Source organism: Leptonotus elevatus, chromosome 14 (assembly GCF_054856555.1).
Source record: "Leptonotus elevatus isolate MCC_2025b chromosome 14, RoL_Lele_1.0, whole genome shotgun sequence".
Taxonomy (NCBI): domain Eukaryota; kingdom Metazoa; phylum Chordata; class Actinopteri; order Syngnathiformes; family Syngnathidae; genus Leptonotus; species Leptonotus elevatus.
Window position 1 is genome coordinate 1,849,847 of NC_141252.1, and position 16,233 is coordinate 1,866,079.

At 39.8% G+C, this 16,233-nt stretch overlaps 1 long non-coding RNA gene across 1 annotated transcript in view; it reads left to right on the forward strand.

The window, feature by feature from the left end:
- Positions 1-804: 804 nt before the first annotated feature.
- LOC147162512 (uncharacterized) overlaps positions 805-16,233 on the forward strand; it is a 39,147-nt gene continuing 23,718 nt past the window's right edge. Inside the window, exon 1 of the long non-coding RNA XR_015097004.1 lies at positions 805-977. This is a non-coding gene — a long non-coding RNA (uncharacterized LOC147162512). The remainder of the gene's footprint in view (positions 978-16,233) is intronic.

Sequence of the window (16,233 nt, forward strand, 5' to 3'; positions counted from 1 at the left end):
GCACAGTCGCTAAGCAGCCAGATGGAGCGCCAGGAGGCGTCTTGGTAGACTGCATCCCGACCCCCCACCCCCCCCCCCCCCCACCCAAAAAAAAATGAAAAGAGAGAGTTGGAGAGTGGACCCTTGATAGGAATCCTTAGGCACGACACAGTCAGGGATACACAAGGAGTCCGTTTCAACACGACCATAACCTGCACACTGTAGCTCTTTATCACTGGACTCGACATAAGTGCCAAGGGGAGGAGCTTTAGAGGAGGTCGTGCGCACATCGCTAGGTACCATTTGCTCTCAATCACTTGGCGTCGTAACCAAGCTGCCACCTGTCGGGACGGGGGCTGCCAAGAGGACGTCTTGGGACCCAGTCCTCATTTTAATGTTATTGGGATTCAGAAGGCCTATTATGTAAAAATGAAAAAATAAAAATAATTATTATTATAAACGTAGACATAGTTCAATAGCTACTATTTACTTTTTGAAATCCGTTTTACCTTGTTTTCCAAGCAAAAACATCAAATCTCACGTTTTGTGACATTACTGACTTTACACCACACTTTTTGGCTTTAAAAAAAAAAATCTCCATGGCAACCAGTTTATCCACGTTTACAGAATTTTCATTGGCTTTTCAATACATCAATCACCAGGAAGCTTTGCTGTGACTGGCTCAAACCGGAAAGTATAGAGGGAGGAACTTATTTTTTTTTAGCACATGCTGTTCATTGGCTGTTGTGGGCCTCGTGACAGGAAACACCTTTGTTAATTGGATCAGGTGGGGTGTCAATGAACCCGCTTGCATTCAAGTTTATTTTGCTACGCTGGAGTGGCTAACCGTGCATGCTAACTGAAGCTACGAGTGTGGATTTTTTGCATATCTGATGGGAATTTTTGGAAGTTTGGACTACAGTTTAACTGGACACATGGTGAAATGAGGACCGTTTTTGATGGCGTTTGACATCTTGGAAATGAACAAAACTAAAACGGTGAGTTGCACTTTTGTGTGTGTGTTTACGACTGTCTGACTTAAGTGCTCACTGAGCCTGCATTATTTAAATCATCAGGAACTCAGTTTTCAAACGATGTACGTCATACTAAATACAATTCTTGTTCTAAACATAGCAACTACCCCGCAAACTTTATTCATATATAGTGGGAAAATGGCTTATTATATATACCAGCATAGCTGTAACAAATAAAAAAAAAAAGTGCAACACGTCCGCCTGTTTACTCGTGACACTCGCACCGGCATCGTCCTTTTTTACAAGAGCTAATGGCTGTGAATGCAGATGAGGCCGCATGGCGTCACGGGTCAACTGCTTCGTGAAGTGTTGCCAAAACAAGCGCGGCGGATATAATAAATGAAAACGAGGCTTTTTACACAACGCGTGCCAAGGAAATAGGCCAGGTTCTAAAAGAGAAAAAGCAAAAGGGAATGTAAACAGGGGCGTCCGACGGAGCTTGATTTTTGTTCTTCCGCGGCTGGAATCGACTTAAAAAAGAAGAGTGGAGTAAATAAATACGTTGGCTAAAAACGCATTAAATAATAATAATAATAATAATAAATGAAATAGAACTATTGTAGATTAAGCATAACAATCTAATAAGAAATACATTCATAAATATAAAAAAGAAATGTAAAATTGAACACGAGTAAAAAAATCTAAACAATTAAGAAAAACAACAAAACAATAGTCAAATAAAAATTGTTCCTTCACAACAGCATTTTGGTGAGTTCTGTGAAGCTAAGGCGGTTATGAGAATTATTATTAATAGAACCAAGCTGAAGTCAACATTATTTTAATACATACATTTTGATGGTGCTTGATTTGAAGTGGGCAGTCTAGTGATGAAGCTTCATGAAGCACTTGTGATATTTTTTTGACTCCCTTAGATGCCACTCTTGGTGTAAAGATGTACTGGAAGTTTCACCAATTTCCATTGGACTGGCCTTTAAATTTAAATCAAGAGCACCATCTACAGTAGTAAAATATTATTGCAAGTGCTTCATGAAGCTTCATTTTCCCATCACTGTGTCACAATGTTGAAGTGGGTAAAGGGGTTTCATTGAGACCAATTCAGTTCTTTGTTCTTCTGGAGTTAAGCAACTATGTTGAAGCGAGTTAAAGCGTTTCATTTAGACAAAAAAAAAACGCGCTTTACCATCTTATGGCATCTTGGCGTCAAGGAGCTTTGTTGAAGTGAAGTGAAGCAGTTTCATTTAGACAACAAAACTTCTTTGCCACCGTCTTGTGGCATCTTGATGTGAAAGAACTATGTTGAAATGAGTTGAGGAGTTCCGTGTAGACAAAATTAGTGCTTTTCTGCCAGTTTAATTTAGACAAAAATTGTTCTTCTCACAACGTATGAAAGTGGGCTGAGGAGTTCCATTTAGACCAAAATAGCACCTTGCCACCATATTGTGGCATCCGTGTCAAGTAACTGTTAAAGTGTGATATTATTTAGACAAAAGCAGTGCTTTGCCGCCATTTTAGTGGCATTTTGTTGTGAAGGAGCTTCATTAAGACAAACACAGAATGCAGACACAGCGGCATGCAACCACAAGCAGAGCTGTTTGCATGCCGGGACGCACGAGGTGTCAAAAATACATTTTCCCGCAGCGTGACACGCTGACTGCGCAAAATACAAATGAGACGCTTTCAAACACGCCGGGGCACAACTCATTCAGCCGACACTCTAATCAGAATGTGTGTGGAAACGATGACTTTCTCGCTAATTAGCTCAGGTGCTTTGGGCAGTCAATTCTAATGAATGCAGAGGACGCTCCGCACAACGTTGATTGCTCGCAATATTTCTTCAGTTTTGTGTGCAGAAGCGGTGAATTTGGTCGTTCTGTCAGGCAAGGGAACAACATAGAGCTGGATATGGTAATCCTGACTTTTACCAAACACTTCAGGACAAAAAAAAAAAAAAATGTTGCCTTGAAACTGAACCCAAACACTTTTTTTATTTGACTTTTTTTTCCTCCCAGTAGGATATCTGAATACTAACATATTTGTTAGCTAGCTGTAGCCCGAACAAGTATCCTTCTCACGAAGGGAGAAGTTTTGCTAATTGCTAAGCTAACTTAAGATTGACACAGCTAGGATGACGAACACGGGAATGCAGTGCTTGGGCAATCGAGTCCACTTTTGATAGATGCCTGGCTGGAACGCTGTTAAAGTGGAGAACATCCCAATTATTATTTTTTTTTGTAGGAAATCCGAATACCAAAATATTCTATAGCTGCAGCCCTCGTTGAAGCACAACTTGGTGCTACTTGCGCCGCACCAGCTAGCTAGCAACGAGCTTCAGCTGGCTACTGACCGTAGTCATTAATTATCACCTCTGTGGCGGCGAATAAACTGTAATCCTGACAACTTAGTATCCTTCTCACAAAGGGGGCTAATTGCTAAGCTAACTTAAACACGGCTAGCATAGCGCATTTACCGCCAGAATCAAGGGCTTGGGTGACCGAGTCCACTTTTCATTGACGTGTGGCTGCAAGTGCGGGAATTTTGAAATATCAGGCAAACTAATAAATGTCTGGACTGTGCAGAGAAAATCTACTCGCCAAACAGTTATTTTACATCACGGTCATCCGAGCTGTTGTTTATGACAGTCAGCGCTCGTCCAACACCCCTTCCGCATACCATTATCCCACCATTGTTAATGATAATGTCACAACTGAAGGCTGTCGTCTCATGCGTGTGCGTGCGTGCGCGCGCGTGTGTGAGTGTGACCCAGCGGCGTCCCCACTGGTCCGGAGCAGGGATAACACCCCCTCGGAGGGGCGGCTCATTAATCATCCCATTGAAAAGCGCACAGAACGCCACCGATCCGCCGTTCCTTTCTTCCTTCCTCCTTCCCTCTTCTTCCTCCTCCTCCTCGGCCACGCAGCGTTATTGGGGTCACTGCACCCATTTAACAGCAAGGGTGGAACGTTTGTGCGGGCGCGGGTGTGTGCGGGAAAGAGAGAGATTAAATAATAAGTAACAAAGTGGGAAGGACAGTGGAGTAGGCAGCAATGATAAAAGGAGGGAGGAAATAATTACAGAGGGGGAGGTGTTTAGAAAGTAGTGAGAAGATTATGGGGGCATGGGGGGGTTAGTAAAGAAAGAGGTTGCTATATATATATATATATATATATATATATATATATATATATATATATATATATATATATATATATATATATATATATATATATATATATATATATATATATATATATATATATATATATATATATATATATATATATTTATATATATATATATATTTATATATATATATATATATATATAAATTTATATATATATTTATATATATATATATATTTATATATTTATATATTTATATATATATTTATATATATATATATATTTATTTATATATATATTTATATATATATATATATTTATTTATATATATATTTATATATATATATATATTTATTTATATATATATTTATTTATATATATATTTATTTATATATATATATTTATTTATATATATATTTATATTTATATATATATATTTATATATATATATATATATATATAAATAGTTTGTATTTATCAAGATTTGTTTTTTTTTGTTACACTTTTATTTCACACCGTCGTGCTTTTTGGAAGGTCGGGCAGGGGAGAAATCCTGAAAAAGTGCAAATAAATAAAAGATGCGAGAGACAAAACCAGAGCTGCCAACAGAAATTGAAATACAGCAGATGCTCGCTACTTATGGAACGTATGCTGTTTACGCTACCACGTGACCGCAAAATGAGTTATCCCATTCTTTCTATTCTGTTAACAAGAAAAAGCAAGTCGGTTTGAAACGGAATTACTGCGCAAGCATATCGAGTGTACAATAGGAGTCAAGTGATATTGCAAGAAAAATTAAGGCACATTGTAATTACGGTGTAATTACACCGTAATTACCAGATAGTAATTACCATGTAATTGCTGTGCAGAAAGCCAACTGACAACGTGTGTAATGAGAAATATCAAAGCACATTGTAATTTTCAATACACGCAGTAGCAGATAGCACCAGCTGTGTGAATAATGCTATAATGTGTTAGCATGATGACAGCTAAAGCTATGCAAGTCGGCAGCAGCGTTTGACTGCATCGATACGTGCACACGCTTTTAACGACTTCATTTTTTGTGCTTAACCCTACCAAATCGCACTACAAATGGGCTGCGCGGTATGAGTGTGTTGACAGATTCAGGATGGTTGGCTTGTTGTCAGTCAGCAGTTGTTCATTTAAATGCGTTCTCTGCATTTCAATGAGGATTAATGAAGAGCAGAACACACTGTGAAGCTAACAAGGACACACTGTTGCTGATATTGTGAGCACGTTGTTCCGTTTGTTAGCTACTCTGTCAAATCAAAATCAAAATAAAAACTATCTGCAGAATGTTCACTGAGTTATGCTTTACCAAAGTCTTTTTTTTTTTTTAACAAGAATCATTTCAAAACCCACTTGAAAATCACACAAAATTACAGATCAAGTAGCGCTGTGGATCCCAAAGCCAGTTCCACTCAGGAACACGGAATTTGGTAGGCTTGGCTCTCATGAGCAGACGCATAAAAATGTCTCAAGGAGCTATGTCTGAAAAGATGTATGACGTCAGCCATTTTGTTTTCTAGAGGCCATTTTAGGTCAAGTTAGATTGGTTGCACTCAAACTGATTTTTGTTTAAGAACCAAAAGCCAGTTTTACTTGGCAACATGAAATTTAGTTGACATGTCTATCATCAGTAGACAAGCAAGCAAAAAAGTCTGATGAGGAAACAAAAAAAAACACTGGAAGTCAGCCATTTTGGGTCAAAGAAGCCATTTTAGGCCCAGTTGGCTCGATTGCACTCAACCAGATTTTGTTCATATTAAACCCGCAAAAATTGTTTTATTCAACAGGACATTTGGTAGGCATGTCTACTATAAGTAGGCCTACAAAAAAGTCTCAAGAAGCCACAAAAAAACAAAACAGACAGGAAGTCAGCCATTTTGGTTCAAAAAGGCAATTTTTAGGCTCATTGGCTCGATTGCACTCAACCACATTTTGGTTTCAATTTAGCCCTTAGAGCCAGTTTCACCCAGCAACATGAAATTTGGTACGCGTGTCTATTATAAGTAGACCTACAAAAAAGTCTCAAAAAGCCAAGCCTGATAAGACACAGGAAGTCAGCCGTTTTGGTCCGAAAAGGCCATTTTAGGCTCAGCTGGCTCGATTGTAACCAACCTGATTTGAAAAAAAAAAATCAGGCTTCAAATCCAGTTCAACTCATCAATTTGACATTTGGTCTGCAAAAAAGCTATGTTGAAGACAGTCAACAAGTCTGCCATTTTGTTGTCATTTTGCCAAACTGCGACCAAATTGAAACCACATCGACGACGACGTTAAATGATGGCAATTTAATACTTTGAGTTTGAAACTGTCATAACTCAGTTCCACAAGGTCACATCTTCACCAAACGTCTTGCGTGTGTGTGATGAAAGATCCACCCGAGGAGAGATTAATGTTCTCCGAGATAATCAATTTTTATTTTTTATTTTTTTAACCTAAGTGCAGGTCCACCGTGCCGTCGTTTCGCTCCCTCATTTGGGCACCAGCCGTCACTTTTCGTCGTCGGAGCAATTAGCGATGACAAAGTACAACGTTTCTATCAGCCCTCATAAGTCCATGCGCATATGTATGAGGGAGCATGTTTGACATTTAAAATGAAACCTTGAAGGCACAGCGCTGACATAATGCTTTATGACAAACAGCCAGGACCCCCTTTCTGTGTTCCACCCACGTGCCTCCTCTTGGCTGTGTGTACCATCAAAAGACAAAAACAATATTTTCCAAAATGAAGCCTTTTTTATGCGTGGAGGGCTCTCCTCCGGTTCTCGTCTGACAAAGCTACTAAAAAAAAAAAAAAAAAAAAAAAATCAATTTCAGGGTCGACGTGTTCAACCTTGACGTCGGTGCCATCAAGGCAGCAGGCAAAAAAAAAAAAAAAAAAAACTTTCAAGAAGTGATCACTAAATCAAATGTGAAGTGACGCAAGCTTCAGAGGTTTGATTCAATAAAAGCGCAGGCGAGAAAGTACAAAGAGGTCCCGGCGCTTCCCCCCTCGTAAATCACGCACACACAGAAAAGCTACAGTGCGTTATCGGCCTCCCCACCCTCGCCGCATAAACAAGTTGTTCCAAAACACGGCGGCTCCAAAGCCGACTTAAATGTCATCATAAATGAAGTGCAAAGTCGACTTTTAGCTCTCGCTGCTAAAAGCTTTTTTTTTTTTTTTTTTTAAGGAGCTGATGGGAGATGCGCAAAAGTATGGAGTAGGCCTCCCAATGCTGAGGTAGCTTCTAATCCGCCTCGCTACTGACGGCACAAGAAAACAGCCGGAGAACTCACCAATCCTGATTTAGGTCCGAGGACACAGTAGCGCCTCCATATCCATATTGTGATATGTGGTATCGTTTAGTGGTGGCAAAAAATATCAATAATGTGATGTGGGTGGGGGGGGGGGGGTCTATGTATAGGATTGTTTAGGAGTGTAATAAGATACAGATTTGAAGATTTATAGTAACATTAGATGTGAGGGAAAAACATCAATACAGACATAAAAGTACTTCTTTATAGTAAGATGCTTAACTCATTCACTGCCATTGACGGCTATAGACGTCAAAAATTCATTTGAACAATTTCTATTAGTTAAAAAAAAAAAATCCACTTTTGTTTAGAGTATGAAAACCTAGATTTTTTTATTGTACATTTAGAACAGATATAAATTTCTGATTAATTGTGAGTTAACTAGTGAAGTCATGCGATTAAAAAATGTAATCGCCTGACACCCCAAATTTTTTAATAATCTTTTTTTATTTTTAATAATCAATTCAAGTAATCATTTTGAGCCATTTTTTTCATTTAAAATTGTCCAAATCCTCTGATTTCAGCATATCAACTGTAATTAACGGATTTCAGTAGTCCTTCATTAAAAAAAGAAAAGATTATTAAAAATGAGTGGCGTCAGGCGATTAAAATTTTTACTCGCATGACTTCACTAGTTAACTCACAATTAATCACAGATTTTGTATCTGTTCTAAATGAACGATATGTTTTTTTTCCTAGGGTTTCATACTCTTGTTAACAAAAGAGGAAAAAAATGTTAAACTAATAGAAATAGTTCAAATGAATTTTTGACGTCTATAGCCGTCAATGGCAGTGAACGAGTTAAGTAACGCTCCCCGCACTGCAGGATAATCGTTCAAGATAATCTTTTCAAAACATCCGACAGAAGGCTGAAGGTGGAGCGTGGGTAAAAGTAGGCCTGTCTGTCTTTGTGTGTGTGTAAATCTTAAGCCCCTTTAGTTTAGTGTCACCTTGTGTTGATCACTTTATGAGTAAACGTTATTTTGTACTTTACTGCTTGTTCCTGCATCCGAGTCCTCCTTCTCATTTGGATTTTGTGCGTTTGATCTCAAAACCGTTTTGCAAATGCGCTGAGTGTCCTGAGAAGTAAATTGGAAGAAGGAGAAAAAAAAAAATCCTATTTGAGGGAGAAAAAAAAAAATCCTATTTGAGGGGTACGTGTTCGCTTCAGGTGCTTGATCAGCAGCTCATCTGCTTTCCGCTTTTCCTCCCCAATTTCAGCCCGACAACCCGCGCTAATCGGCAGGACGCTTTCTAGGGATGCGCGCGGCCGACGAGGAAACGAAACTGAAAGCCCGCCCGCCCGCCGCAGCTGTCGTCGTCCGTTCTCCCGTTGGAAACGTCATCCCGGGCCCGGCCCCTGCCGTCTTAGCGTCGGCCCGCCGGCTTACGAGTGACACGCTGACAGACGTGCATCAGCTTACCGGAATAAACACCTTCACACAGCTGCCATTTTGTGTTCGACAAACAGCGCGGTGTCATGTTTTTTTTATTTTTATTTATTTATTTATTTATTTCTTGGCACAATAGCCATCTTAAGCTGGTATACGCACAAACATAATTTAAGTGATGGCGCTAACATGTTACGAAGTCAAACATTACTCCAAAATGTGCATGTTTTCCCAGTAACGACTAATCGAAGGCGTTACTTTTCCCAGCCAAGGAATCAAACATTCGTGTCTGGAGGAGCATGTCATCTTCTCAGCATGTTGGCAACTCACCTGTCCACACCATAGCGCATAAACAATGGAGGGAAAGAGAGAGATTCACGTTTTTCAAAATGGAAATACTGTGTTCGCTAAAGATGAAAAATATTATGGTTTGTTGCACACCGTGTCGTCCACAAAGCCAATTCTAGCTTCGAAACAGTACGCATAAAAAAAAAAGAGAAACCTATGGATTGCTGCACTGGCGTGCATTCAAGTCTTAAAAAGAACGTCCCACCAGATTGTGTGACTGCAGGAGGTCCGCAAATTGAATGCTTATTTATTATTTAATCTTTATAATTATTTATTAAATAAAACACAAGTCGCCAGTTTGTTACGTGGAATCCACAAAAGACTATTAAAAAAAAAATAATAATAATAATTACATTACATCAAAAAAAGTTGTCTTAATTTTATTTGTGATAAAAACGTCACTAACTTAAAATGCACTTAAGTGCAATTGTCATTATCTGCAAAGTGTAAAATATGAAAGTAGCTTGTAATCTAATTTAGTTACTTTTAAAATAAAGTAATTAAGTTTCTTTTAAAACAATCAGTTACTTTTTCAAGGTACTTTTCACACTTTTCACTTTTTTTTAACTGCACTTTCGCCTCTTTAGACAATGTGCAGTTGTAAACAAACAAGCTTAAAAATTAAAATTTTGAAAAGTCTGAAAATTTGTTCAATAAGCATGTTTTAAGACATTACAACAAAGCAGCAATATTTTTTGCCTCCTTTTTACGGAAAATGAATATCGGCTCCGAATATCTGTTATCGGCCCTTTTTGACTCCTAATAATCAGCATTTGTATTCCTGGGGGGAAAAACAAAAACATATCGGTCTATCTCTTGCTATAACTCATCAGTCCGGGTCCATTTGAGCTCTTGTTGGATCAAAATCTTGACCCAACGTGCCGGGTCAAAACACGAATCGGCTCGGCCCCTTTTGGACCCAGCGCTGGGTTATCCAATTTGGGTTAGTTTTGACCCAGCAGTTTTAAGAGCGCACCTACAGAAGCTTGTCTTCCTCTTCGTTTTTTTCCTGCCGCAAATTAACGAGTCCTCGGGCAGCCTTAAGCCAGCAAACGCCGGCTCGCTGATCTCTCTCCTCCCTTTTCATCTCCTCCTCGCTCAAATCTCCTCGTATCCTCTTTAGTCTACCTTCTTATCATCCTCCTCCTTCCTCTCTCACTCTATCTAGCTATCTATCCGCGCGCGCGCGTGTGTGTGTGTGTGTTCGCTTCATGCTAATGCCGGCCACAGAGCGATGGTCCCGTTACTGCAATGCAGAGGCCATTACACTATTGTGCTTGTTTACCGGCACGTCCGTGTGGCGGCGCCGATACGCGAATGTAAATGTTTGCGTGAGGGGACGACCCGCTCGGCGCCGGCGCCGCCGCCGTTTGTCATGCCCGCCCAAGACCGAAAGCCTCTGCAGCGATGCGCCACCGCCGACTTGGAAATCGAGCTCAAAACAAAACGACAGCGGAGCATTCGGTAAAAGGATTACACATGTTTATGCAAAAGAGGGCCAGGAATTCGATTTTAGCCATGGATAGTACATTTTAGGGGTGAAATAAAATACAGAACCAGGGCTGTGAAAAAAATATCGAAATGCGATTATAAAGTTGATTGTTTGATATGCACAAAGTGTAACAATGTTGTGTTTGACAGCAAATGCATTTATATCGTCTGGGCCAGTTTTTACGACAGCTGTATGACCTGAGGTTCGGTTGGAATTGTCATTCTTTTACTGTATGTCATTCCGAAGCGACCAGAGGTGAGGACTCGAGTCATGAATTTGACGACTTTAGACTCAACTTGACAAAATGTTAAAAGACTTGCAACTCGACTTGGACTTTAACAACAATGACTTACTATATATATATATATATATATATATATATATATATATATATATATATATATATCTTTGTGCAACTTCAGATAATGAACGATATATGTATATCTCGTTCATTATCTGAAGTTGCACAAAGAACGGTAAGTAAGCTAATGTCAGTTGTTTATCGGCTAATTATCGTTGCTAGCTGCATAGTTAATGAGACCGTAAACTCACTGGGAACACGTTGCAAACACGGGAATCCGTTGCGCCGCTCTGACTTTGATGGTCACACGAAATAATATAATCTATGATTATATTATTGAATGACTCGAGCTGATTTGAAACTCAAAGTGTAGTACTTGTGGATGGCTTGAGACTTGTCAGTGTTGACTTGGGACTTGGCTCAGGACTGGAGTTAAACGCAAAACAATGACTTAGTCGCACATCGGGAAGTGCTGATGATGAGTTAAAAAAATAAATAAATAAAATACTACATCACACTACTTATTGTAACTACTGTAATTGTTTTACATCTCACACTTAACAGGTACCCTATTAAAACTAAAATAAAAAGTAATACTAAAACTAAAAAAAAAATATTTTTTTTAAAAGCAAACTATTTCCATTCTTCCTGTGGAGAAGACTACATGTGAATAAATCAAAATGAGCCACAACAGACAGACTCATCACGTATTGCGCAAAATGCCAGAGTTGTCTGACATTGTCTAATTGTCCAGAATGTCTCACCCGGAGTCCCATTTTCCCTTTTTCCAAACGGCATTGCGGCGGCTGGAGGACGATCAGGATGCAACGTGATGCGCTGAGGCCCCTCGGCCGTTTGAAGTCGAAACACTCTTTCATCCTCCGCTCGGCCAAATGAAGGATTTTTCTTCTCTGGTTCTTTCTTTTTTGCCTCTTTCCTTGTTTCTCTGCGCACGCACAGTGACAGCACGCCTCTGACAGGACCCGAACACACGAACCATGACGAGGCTGTCAGATCACTCGCCCGCACAAAAAAACATACTCGCAATGCACAGCCGCGTGTCAAACACACACACACATGGCGAGCCGTCCATCTTCTGATGACCTCTATCGGGAGCATTGCCCTACATTTACGGCCTGAATTCTAACATTTGTTCCATAAAATTGTATTAATATATTCCCAGCATTCTATTCTCTTCATTGGCTGCGTCACTTTGAGGATGCGTATGAGGATAATGGCGGTGTTTCTTTTAAAGAGGAAGTCGACCCAAAAACATTTCTTGACAATATGTTCTAATCAGCCCCACGAGTCTGAATGCGGTGTTCTGGTTAACTCATTCACTGCCATAAATTCATTAAAAAAATAAAAATAAAAGATTATTAAAAATTTGGGGCGACAGGTGATTACATTTTTTTATTGTAACTAATCGCATGACGTCACTAGTTAACTCACAATTAATCACAAATTGTATATCTGTTCTAAACGTACAATAAAAAATGTCTAGGTTTTCATACTCTTGTCAACAAAAGTGGAAAAAAGATGTTAAACTTATAAAAATAGTTCAAATGAATTTTTGACGTTTATAGCCGTCGATGGCAATGAATGAATTAAAAAAATAAAATAAAACATTATTACAAATTTGGGGCGCCAGGCGATTAAAATTTGTAATCATAATTAATCGCATGACTTCACCAGTTAAATCACAATTAATCACACATTTTATATCTGTTCTAAATTTACAATTAAAAAATTCTAGGTTTTCATACTCTTGTTAACAAAAGTGGAAAAAAAATGTTAAACTAATAAAAATAGTTCAAAGGAATTTTTGACGTCTATAGCAGTGAAAGAGTTAATATTGCGTTAGTGGAATATGAGGTAAGCAGCAAAATGCATCAGTTTTTATCAATATCAGAAGGCGGCCATTTTGCTGTCGACTGAGGATGACATCACAGTAGCTGGAAAACAGGTGAGCTGTGATTGGTTGTTGCCCGAGCCCTGAGCTATGATGTCATCTTAAGTCGACAACAAGTGACAAATTGGCCGCCCCGTGACATGGATTAAAAACGGCTGGATTTTCCAGAAATCCAGCCGTTTTTAATCCATGTCACGGGGCGGCCATTTTAGCCTATAACATATTATTGTCAAGAAATGTTGACAGTTGACTTCATCTTTAACCAATCAGATTTCAATTTGCTCCACACAGGCCTGGCGTGTTTGCCACAAGTGAGTGTTTCGTGTCTTCGTCTTCTACTTATTTTGTGGCTGCAAATGACGTATTTCATGCGGATGTGATGCCTATTTTGTTGTCACAAAGAATTATTCGTTAGTGCGCACTTTATACCTTATGAATGTGGAATATATTATGGCTACGATTTAGCATTTTGTGGCCATCATGTACTATTCTCGTTTGATACATTTTTCGTGGCCACAAATTGAATGTGCGAATGAATTGAAATGAAATGTTCCCCCCATGAATGGTATTAAACTTACAAATAAGGCTTTTCGTGTGCACGTTTATACCTATTTGGTGCGTTGTGGCCTCAATCTCATAGCCACAAATTAGCATCCTGTTAAGTGCTAAGCCCACAAATGTGTATATTGTGGCGGCAAATAAGCGTTTCAGGAACACGTTACAGATGATTATTGCCGGTCTACCTATTTGCATTTTACGCACAGCTTACATCTGTATTGTGGCCACAAGAAGAAATTAATTCCCATGTCATGTACGGGAGGCTGTAAAAGCAAGTCCAGTCACAAAAAAAAAAAAAAAAAAAAAAAAAGAAGAAGCAGTGAGCGTTAAAAAGCCAGGCAGGCTGCTCTGATTAGGCGCTTGTCGCCGTTCACTGCCGTTGAATTTGTAAGCGGACGCCGGACGCTTTTGTCTTTCCAGACAATGGACGCTGATGCGATGTGCATCAACTACACAGCTTTAGAGGATTAAGACCGAGGCGGTGGTGCCGCCAACTCGCTCGAACGATTGTCCGCCATGCATAAAAAAAAATAAACACACGCGCAATGACAAAGACCCGCTGAGCACACACACACGCGCGCGCGCTGTGTGTGTGAACGCTGTAAGTGAGGAGGCGTGTGAAGAGAGGCACTTGTTTGAAGGGGGAATAACATACAAGGGGGTGTTAGGTCTCATCTAGACACATATCTGAAATGGCGTCTGCAGTAAGACCCGCATCAAAAGGAGCATCTAGAAAAGCCACCAACAGTAGAGTGAGAAATGCCGGAAGCAGCAACTAATAACAATATCAAGCGGAGCGCCTAGAAAGGAAAGAAAAAAACAGCTGCATCTAGATCGTCATCTAGAAAAACAAGTGATGCAGTAACTATAGGAGCTGCTACGGAAACCTCTAGAAAAGCATGTATGGGGCAACAAGTTGGAAACAAAACCAGAATGTAACAGGATTTCTAAAGGAACACCTAGACCATCGTTTACCACGGTATCGAAAGGAGCATCTAGAAAAGCCACCAACAGTAGAGTGAGAAATGCCGAAAGCAGCAACTAATACAATATCAAGGGGAGCGCCGAGAAAGGAAAGAAAAAAACAGCTGTATCTAGATCATCATCTAGAAAAACAAGTGATGCAGTAACTATAGGAGCTGCTACGGAAACCTCTAGAAAAGCATGTATAGGGCAACAAGTTGGAAACAAAACCAGAATGTAACAGGATTTCTAAAGGAACACCGAGACCATCGTTTACCACGGTATCGAGAGGAGCATCTAGAATAGCAGCTAACGGAGAAACAAAACAGCATCTTGGTGAATCCAGAACATCAACTAAAACATTGTATAGCGGAGCGCCTAAAAGAACAGCAAAATTAACATCTAGAGGAGCAATCAACAGTACCTAGAGGAGGATCTAGAACAAAATCTGGACGAGCACTACAGCAGTGGCAAGAGAAACATCTCGAACCATTATTTACAACGGTATCTAGAGCAGCATCAAGAACAACACCAAGAGGAGGCTCTAGAACAGCGGTGTCAAAGTGGAGAAACCTCGAAAAACATGCAGCACTCAGGCCCTTGAGGGCCGGACTCTGACACCTGTGCTCTGGAACAACACTTTGAGAAGCATCTTAGGGCAGTGCCTAGTGAAATATCTAGAATAGAACACAGCATCTAGAGGGGGCACCTGGAAGAGCAACTAACACAGTATATAGTGGAACATCGTATTTGCCGCAGTATCTAGAGAAGCATCTTGAACCACACCTAACACAAAAAACAAAGCGGCATCAAACGCAGCATCGTGGTGCATCTAGAACATCTACTACGAGGGGTGTGCCCAAAAAAATAGATTCTCATAAGAATCGCGATTCTCATTTAGTACGATTCAGAATCTATTTTAAATGTCCCAAAATCGATTTCATTGAAATTGTTTTATACTGTCTTGCCTTTGTCTGTGTGCGCGCCTTTATTTGGAGCGCTGTTCATGTTGTACCCGGTTTGGCCACTGAGGGGCAGTGTGGTTCCACGCGGTCTGATACACTGGTAAGTTGTAGTTGGAGAAAAGAAGGAAAAAGTCACGATCAAGTTATTCCGATAAAAGGAGCCGTTCTTTTGAGTGATAAAAGCGCCGCGAGTAGCGCGCTAATTAGCATTAGCGAGCAAAAATCATTGTCAATCAAATCATTTTGAATCAAAAATCTTTCTTAATTGAAAATCGATTCCGAATCGAATCGCAGACCCCCCCCCCAAAAAAAAAAAATCGGAATCGAATCGTGACCATATTCAAAGATTCCCACCCCTCTCAACTCCCGCAGTGTAGAAGAGCATCTTAAAGAACCCTATATAAGGTATCAGTATCTAAGGATGCAACAAACACAGCATCTATAGCTGTAGTAGCATCTAAAACCACACCTGGAGAAGAAGCTGCTAGAACACATATCGAGGGAAATATCTAGAACGGCATCCAGCACACCGTCTAAAGGAGCATTTACACAAACTGTAGAATAGCATCTCAAGAGAAACATCAAGAAAAGCATTCAAGGGGAAAACATCTTACATGGTGGCATATACAAAAACATCTTGATCTCCAGCTAAAACGGAATTAACGAGTGTTGCTTATAAAAGCTGTACATAGCATCGAGAGTAGAACTCCGAAAATTGTCGAGAGCAGCAGGTAGCGTTACAAAAAAAAAAAAAAAAAAAAAGCGGCAGCTTGTAACGTAGCATCTCCATTGAGAGTGATTGCACGTAAAACAGCATCTAGAAAAACGTCCAGAGCAATAGCGTCGCGCACCTGAGCTGCGATGCTGAGCTCTGACGGCCTTTGT